This window comes from Nicotiana tabacum, chromosome 2 (genome assembly GCF_000715075.1).
Source record: "Nicotiana tabacum cultivar K326 chromosome 2, ASM71507v2, whole genome shotgun sequence".
In the NCBI taxonomy this organism is placed as follows: domain Eukaryota; kingdom Viridiplantae; phylum Streptophyta; class Magnoliopsida; order Solanales; family Solanaceae; genus Nicotiana; species Nicotiana tabacum.
In genome coordinates this window covers 58,094,145-58,103,544 of record NC_134081.1, presented here as the reverse complement: position 1 = coordinate 58,103,544, position 9,400 = coordinate 58,094,145, and positions in this window count along the sequence as shown.

Genomic DNA, 9,400 nt, shown 5'->3' with positions numbered 1-9,400 from the left:
ATATTTATCACTATAAGAGTAACATGGCAGCTTTCTTTTCATGGTTTGTACAAATGTAATACTGATGGAGCTTTAAAGGGAAATCCTGGACCTAGCTCCCTAGGCTTTTGTTTGAGGGATGATGAAGGTGATGTGGTGTATGCTAGGGTAGTAGACCTGGGAGTGACAACTAATGTGGTGGCTGAAGCTAAGGCTATTCTTCAAGGGTTGGAATATTGTGTGGAGCATGATCTTCACCCTCTCATACTGGAGACTGATTCATTGGTGATGAAGAAGGTGATAGAAGGGGAATGGGATCCTACTTGGGTAATTGCACAGGATGTGAAGAAAATTATAGAGATGAAGGATAACTTCAATGTGACCTTTCAACATGTGTTCAGAGAAGGCAACTCAGTGGCGGATTTTATAGCTAACATAGTGTTCTCTTTTGCAGGTACATCTGTGTTTCATTCATTCTCTGAAATGCCTAGTGCAGGGAGGAGGTTGATCAATATAGACAAATCTCAATCACCTAACCTTAGGGTTAGGATAGCAAAGAGAAGAACCCCAGACTCATGGCTTCATAGGATTGGACTCTGCACAAACTAATATGTCCAAATGCTAAGGAAAATGCTAAACCCATCATATGGTATTTTTGGAGATTTTTGAATCATTTATCAGTGGTATTAGCATGCTTTCATTCTCAATCTGAGGATGGTTTAGCAATGTTTAGAATTGTGTCTACATTAAAGGTTCTAGTAGGGAAGGATCTGAGCTTACAAGATCACAAAAAGGCACAATTTCAAATCCTGGCCTTTGCCTTGCAAAGCCTACTTAAAGTTAGCTCATTCCTGGCTTTTGCCTTGCAAAGCCAGCCTAAAGCCAGCTCATGCCTGGCCTTTTCCTTGTAAAGCCTAGCTAAAGCCAGCTCATGCCTGGCTTTTGCCTTGTAAAGCCTGCCTAAAGCCAGCTCAAGCCTGGCTTTTGCCCTGCAAGCTTTTGCCTTGCAAAGCATGCCTAAAGCAAGCTCAAGCCTTGCTTTTGCCTTGCAAAGCCTGCCTAAAGCCAGGCTCCTCTTCTACACATTAATTTTGATGAGTGAGCAAATGATTAGTACTTGAACAAAATCAGTCCACTCCATATGGAGATCATATAGTAGCTATACTTGGAAGACTATGTTGGCTTCAACTCTGTGGTGGAGATGTTTGGAATACATTTTAGCCTATGGACAATATTACCCTGGCGCCTGGTGAGAGCTTGATAGGTGCTGCTTGGTATTTGCCAATGACAATTGTATTCACATACACTAATAGGAGAAGGAAGCATTCAACTTATCATGTTGTAATAGCTAGTTCATTAGATTTTAGCTTTTCTATCTTTTTAATAGCTTGTAGCTTCATGCAACTTCTATTTTGGTTTGGACATCTTGTAAGATTTGGACCCATTTTGGGATTTTATTTATATATTGGCCACTAGGCAAGTGCTGCCGAGTGGTATAGTTGTTTAAAAAAAAAATGATTCGGCGCATTCAGAGTAAGTTGGAAGAACTTGAAGTTCATAAGTAGATTTGATTTGGTTTGGGGTGCTATTCTTAGTTTTGATGTTGTTTTACGTGTTCCTAGAGGTCGAGCGAGTCCGTCTTATGATTACAAACTTGTTAGTATATTTGAGCGAGGCCCCCGGGGCCTCGAGTTTTATTCGGACAACGTGCAGAACATGGTGAAACTTGGAAGGAGGGCCGAAGCAGTAGGGGTTCTGGTGAAATCGCACATGCGAAGGACAAGTGTAAACTAATATAAGAACAAGTGTGGTAAAACAAATACTCAAAAGCCATCAAATGTCTAGTAGCGTAATCCCAAGACCTGGTGTCACAGGCGTATGAGCTTCAGTAGAATATACAAAATACTAAACTACTATCTGAAATAGAGTAGACAGAAAGTAATGCAAAAGAGAGACTCCGGGTGCTGTAGAACAGATTCGGAAAGTTGCTCGCCGCTAAGCCTCGGGGTATAGTGTGCGCGCGCCGGTATGACTGCTAGATGTACCTGCCTCAGATCCTGCACGATTAGTGCAGAAGTGTAGTGTGAGTGCATAGACAACATGTACCCAGTAAGTATCCAGTCTAACCTTGAAGAAGTAGTGACGAGGGGTCGACGTCGACACTTACTATGTGGTGACAATAAAATACAGAAAGGCTAAACATGCATAGAGTATCTGAGTAATAATATTAACACAATGGCAGCAGTGATTATATGATTCTTTAACTAACAGTAAATTCCAAATGTTTTTCACTAACATTGTACTAATTCCAAATAAATTCCGACTAAATAAATAAATTATAACCTCTCAATTTATCAAATAATGTCATGTGTATTCGGGCTTCAAGCTTTAACACACATGATTTATGTTGAGGTCGTACGTCCCGATCCAGAATAATATGTACACTGCCGAGGGTCAAGTGGCATGAACCATAGATGCATCTATTATACTGCCGAGGCATACGGCCTGCTCAACAAGAAGAGAGATTACTTCATGAACATCTGATTTAAAAGCTATTATAAGGCTAATACACAAAGAAGCACAATTATTACTAACGGTCAAGTGACCCGCCAAAATTCAAGCAAGTGAAATTCGATCTTTACAAATCCTTTAACAAGTTTCAATACAATTTAAGCACTTTAATTAACAAATATGGTGCAAACATCACAAGTATCTCATGATTTGGGTCCTAAACTACCCGGACTTAAGCATAATTAGTAGCTATGCATGGACTCTCATCACCTTCTGCGTACGTATCCCCCACACTTAAAATCAAATAGCAATTTAAATAACTTATGGGGTAAATTTTCTCTTACAAGGTTAGGCAAGAGACTTACCTCGCCTCAAAGCTCACTTTCCGACCACAAATTCACTCTAAGGACCTAACTTGGTGCCGAACAATCTGAAGCTAACCAAATGTTATGTAAACTAATCAATACACACTCAAAAGATAATAATTTAGCTATTAGAGTAATTACCCAACCCAAATTGGAAGAGTCCTAAAATTCACCCCCGAGCCTACATGCCCGGATTTCGGAAATTGTCGAAGATAATTGTTACCCATAACCTCACGAACTCAAATATATAATTTTCATCCAATTCCATAACTATTTTCATAGTTAAATCCCATTTTTATCAAAACCTAGATTTTTTAACTAAACCCACAATTTCTACACTTTCTATGCTAAGAATCTACCCAAAAATACATGTATTAAACTCATCTCATATAGAAATTACTTACCTCAAAGTTCCAGGTGAAAACCCCTCTTCAAAGAGCCCCAAAATCGCCTAAGGGATGAAAGAAATGAGCTAAAATTTCCTAAGTCCTGACATAAAAAGACCTCACTGCCTCCAGCGATTCCGCTTATGCGGACCTTAGGTAGCACCTGCGACACCTCTTCTGTGGACAAAGCTCCGCTTCTGCCGAAGACACTCAGTCTAGCTTTGGGCGCACCTCTGGAAAGGGCACTGCACTTGCGAGCCCGCTTCTTCGGCTCGCCCTTCGCACATGTGGCCTTCCCCGCTTCTGCGATCAATTCCTTCGCATCTGTGCATTCACAGGTGCGGCTCCTGTTCTGCTTCTGCGATCACTGGCCAGCCTACGCCTGGCCGCTTATGTGGAAATGAGCTTGCTTCTTCGTGTTCACATATGCGGCAGGTTCTTCGCAGGTGCGATTGCACCAGAACCCTGCTGCTTCAGCCTCTCTTCCAAGTCTGAACGAGTTCCGCGCATTGCCCGAATGGCATCCAAGGCCCCCGAGACCTCGTCCAAACATATCAACAAGTTCAAAATCATAAAACGGACTATCTCAAACCCTCGAAACACGTGAAATAACATCAAAACTAAGGATTGCACTCCAATTTAAATTAAATCAACTTATGAACTTCAAGTTCTTCCAACTCATTCCGAATGTGCCGAATCATACTTAAACTACTCGGAATGACACCAAATTTTGCGTGCAAGTCTTAAATCACCATACGGAGTTATTTCCGGGCTCAAAATCTCAAACGGACCTCGATATAAATAAAATCTACTTCAAACCAAATTGAAAGAACATTAAAATCTTCAATGCGCCGACTTTCAACTTTGTGCGCCGAAACGCTCTTGGGTTATCCAAAACCCCGATCCGAACTTACGCCCAAGTCCAAAATTATCATACGAACCTGTTAGGACCGTCAAATCCTGGTTCCGAGATTGTTTATTATAATTGTTGACTCAAGTCAAATTTAACCCTTTTAAGCCAATATTAAGGAACCAAGTGTTCCGATTTCAACCCGAACCCTTCGAAATCCCGAACTAACCATCCCCGTAAGTTATAAAACAGTAAAAGCATATACGGGGAGTCATATTTAGGGGAACGAGGTTCAATAAAGCAAAACAACCGGTCGGGTCGTTACAGGGAGTTTAATAAATTCATTTTTGGTAGATTCTTAACACATAAATTATAGAATTTGTGGGTTTAGTTGAAAAACTTAGGTTTTGATAAAAATGGAATTTAACCATGAAAATGATTATGGAGTTAGGTAGAAATTATATATTTGAGTTCGTGAGATTTTGGGGAACATCATTTATCTTCGAAAATTTCCGAAATCCGGGCACGTGGGCCTGGGGGTGAATTTTAGGAATATTTCAATTTGGGTTGGGTAATTACTCTAATAGTTAAATTATGAATTGTGAGTGTATATTGATTAATTTATATAATATTTGGCTAGCTTCGGATTGTTTGGCACCAAGTTGATACTTTAGAGTGAATTCGTGGGCTGGAAAATGAGCTTTGAGGCGAGGTAAGTCTCTTGGCCTACCCTTGTATGAGAGAATTTACCCCATAGGTATTTTAAACTATTTGCCCCATAGGTGTTTATTGAAATTATTCTGGTGTACTCCTAGAGTTGGGAGGATCATGAGCAGCACCTGAGGACTGTGCTTCAGACCTTGAGAGAAAAGTTGTATGCAAATTTATTGAAGTGTGAGTTCTGGCTAGAGTCACTACATTTTTGGATCATGTATTATCGAGTGAGAGGATAAAGGTAGATCTAAAGAAGGTTGAAGCAGTGCAAAGTTGGCTTAGACCGTCCTCAACTACGGAGATCCGGAGCTTTCTTGGCTTGGCGGGGTATTACCGTCGATTTGTAGAGGGTTTCTCGTTTATTATAGCACCTATGACCAGGTTGACCCAGAAGCGTGCTCCGTTCAGGTGGACAGAGGATTGTGAGGAGATCTTTCAAAGGACCAAGACTGCTTTCACTACAGCCCAGTGTTAGTGTTGCCTACAGGATCGAGGTCTTATACAGTATATTGTGATGCGTCGCGCATTGGTCTCGGCATGGTATTGATGCAGGACAGTAGGGTGGTTGCCTACCCGTCTAGGCAACTGAAGGTGCGTGAGAAGAGCTATTATGTCCATGACCTCGAGTTAGCAGCTATTGTTCATGCCTTGAAGATCTGGCGACACTATTTGTATGGTGTACCTTGTGAGGTCTTCACCGATCACTAGAGTCTACAACATGTATTTAAATAGAAGGATCTTAACTTGCGGCAGTGGAGATGGTTAGAACTGCTTAAGGATTATGACATCACCATCCTCTATCATCCTAGGAAGGCTAATGTGGTGGTTGATGCCTTGAGTCGCAAGGCAGAGAGTTTGGGTAGTTTAGTATATTTACCAGTAGCAGAGAGGCCTTTAGCCTTCGATGTTCAGGCCTTGGCCAACCAGTTTTTCAGATTGGATATTTTCGAGCCGAGCAGAGTTTTGTCTTGTGTGGTTTCTCAGTCTTCTCTTTATGATCGTATCAGAGAGCGTCAATATGATGACCCTCATCTGCTTGTCCTTAAGGACACGGTTCAGCACATTGATGCCAAAGAAGTTACTATTGGAGATTATGGTGTATTACGGATTCAAGGCAGGCTATGTGTGCCTAATATAGATAGTTTGCATGAGTTGATTCTCCAGGAGGCTCACAGTTCGCGGTACTCCATTCATCCAGGTGCTGTGAAGATGTATCAGGACCTGAGGCAATATTATTGGTGGAGGCGGATGAAGAAGGACATAGTGTAATATGTAGCTCGGTGCCTAAATTGTCAGCAAGTGAAGTATGAGCATCAACGACCGGGTGGATTATTTCAGAAGTTAGAGATTCCAGAGTGGAAATGGGAGCGGATCACTATGGATTTCGTTGTTTGGCTCCCACAGACTTAGAGGAAGTTCAATCCAGTTTGGGTGATTGTGGATAGATTGACCAAGTCAGCTCATTTCATTCCTGTGGTAACTACTTACACTTCGGAGCATCTGGCTCAGGTTTACATTCGCGAGATTGTCAGGCTTCATGGCATACCCGTATCTATCATCTCTGACTGGGGTACGCAGTTTACATCGTGGTTCTGGAGAGCCATACAACATGAATTGGGTACTCGGTGGAGTTGATTACAACCTTTCACCCTCAGACGAACGGACAGTCCGAGCATACTATTCAGATATTGGAGGATATGCTTCGTGCGTGTGTGATGGATTTTGGGGATGCTTGGGAACAGTTCTTGCCACTGGCGGATTTTTCCTACAACAATAGTTATCAGTTGATCATTCAGATGGCCCCGTATGAGGCTTTATATGGTAGGTGGTGCCAGTCTCCAGTGGGTTGGTTCGAGCCTGGCAAAGCTAGGGTATTGCGTACAGAATTTGTTCAGGATGCCTTGGAAAAGGTTAAATTAATTTAGGATTGACTTCGTACAGCCCAGTCTAGGCAGAAGAGTTACGCAGATCGGAAGGCTCGCGACGTTGTATTGATGGTTGGCGAGCGAGTTTTGCTCCGGGTTTCGCCCATGAAGGGTGTTATGAGGTTCGGAAAGAAGGGCAAGTTGAGCCCTAGGTATATCGGACCTTTTGAGATTCTTGAGAGGGTTGGAGAGGTGGCTTACAGACTTGCACTACCACCTAGTCTCTCTGCAGTTTATCCAGTATTCCATGTTTCCATGCTCCGGACGTATCACAGCAATCCATCTCATGTGTTAGATCTCAGCTCAGTCCAGTTGGACAAAGATATATCTTATATTGAGGAGCCAGTGGCCATTTAGGACAGGCAGGTTCGAAAGTTGAGGTCGAAGAATATTGCTTCAGTGAAGGGGTCATCCAGTCGAGGAGGCGACTTGGATGATTTTTGAAATGTTTGTCCGGGAGTGGACTTTTTTATATTGGGGTCGGATTTCGATTCCGGAAGTTAGAGTTGATCCGTAATGTCAGTCATGACTTATGTGCAAAATTTGAGGTTAATCAGACTTGATTTGATAGGTTTCGGCATTGGATGTAGAAGTTTGAAGTTTTAAAGTTCATTAGGCTTGAATCGATGTGTAATTCATATTTGTAGCATTGTTTGATGTGATTTAGAAACTCGACTAAATTCGTATGATGTTTTAGGACTTGTTGGTCTATTTGGTTGAGGTCCCGGGGGCCTCGAGTGAGTTTTGGATGGTTAACAGATCGAAACCGGACTTAGAACAAAGGTGGGATTTTCTGCCTTCTGGTGCAATCGCACCTGCAGAACTATTCTCGCAGGTGCGGCTGGCAAGGTGCAGAAGCGGATTTGGTGTTTGGCCTGGGGCTGCATCGCAGGTGCGTGAAGCTTTCCACATCTGCGAGCCCGCAGGTGCGAGCCAGGCACCGCAGATGCAGAGTGAAGGGAGGCAGCTGGTTCCACAGAAGCGGCAGTGTCCACCGCAAAAGTGAGGTCGCAGAAGTGGACCACTTGTCCGCAGAAGTGAAAGAAGCCGCAGAAGCGGGGAGGACCTCGCATCTGCGAGACTGCAGATGCGGTTAAGTTTCCGCAGAAGGGTTCGCGATTTTGCTTCATTTTAAACATTTTGAGCTCTGGTCTTGGCAATTTTTGAGAGAATTTTTGAGGGATTTCTTGAGGTAAGTCTCTTGTACTCACTTTTTATCAATAATCTTGTTTCCCCATTGATTTTCCACCTAGTTTGTGCGTATTTAAGGTGGATTTCGGGAGTTTGAGGCTAGGGATTTGGAGAGTTTAATTTGGGGATTTGAGTGGTGAATTTGGTCTTGGATTTGAGTAATTTTGGCATGAGTGAACTCGATGTCGAGTGGCTATTCGTATTTTGTGTATTTTACCCGATTTCGAGACGTGGGCCCAGGTCGACCTTTTGGGGCTATTTTTCGATTCTTTGCTAAAGTCGTAGATTTAATATTTAAATTAGTTTCTTGTAGCTGTATTCATGGTATGTAATTTCTTTTGGCTAGATTTGGGCTGTTCGGAGTCGGAAAATCGAGGGAAAGGCATCCTTATTGATTGATTGAGCGAGATTTGAGGTAAGTGACTTGTCTAACCTTGTGTGGGAGAAATTCCCTTAGGATTTGGTACTGTTGTAACAATTTGTGATATGTGAGAGCCGTGTACGCGAGGTGACGAGTGCGTACACAGGCTAATTATTGAAATTCTGGTTCTTGCTGAGTAGTCTTCTTTTAAATTCCTTAACTAAGTTGCCTTGGCATGTGTAGCTGTCATGTTTAGCCTAGTATCGCATGTCTACGTGTATTAACCTTTACTTGAAATTTGTGCAACATGCTTTTTCATGACCCAAAATCCACTATAGGCTGTGATGGTGCCTAATGCCGCCGTCAGGCAAGCCAACGATGATTGATCCACTTAATTACTCATTTTTATTCCTTTTGAAATCATAATTTCCATTAATTAAATAGTATGAAATAAATTTATAGGATGAAACAATGATAATTACATGAACTACCATACTAAATATCCAGTAGGAACCCCCAAAATCCGGTATCACAAGTGCATGAGCATCAACTAGGAAATATGATAAAATACAACATCTGTCTGGAATACAAATTAGACAGGAGAATGTAAATAACTATGATGGAGACTCTGTGTGCTACAGACTCGTAACATGGGATGCCGCTCACCTAAGTCCCTGCAATAGCCGCGCCTCTGCACCCACAAGACCACTAGACATATATGTACCTGCACAAAATGTGCAGCAATTATAGCATGAGTACGTAAAACAACGTGTACCCAGTAAATATCTAGTCTAACCTCAAAGAAGTAGTGACGAGGAGTAGACTTCGACACTTACTATTGGCTAACAATAAAATACCGAAATTATAATTAAGCATGGATTATGTAAATACAGCTGAAGACTCAATAACAAGAAATAAATACACAATTCTTTCAATGATAGTAAATCCCAAATTAGTTTCCATCATTTAACAAATTAATCTCTCAAGCCAATGAAACAATATCAATTATAATTTGACTCCAAGAATTATTACGCACGAATGATGCCGAGGTCGTACGGCCCGATCCAACATACAAATATATAAATTGTGCACTGCCGAGGGTCGACCGACATGAACCA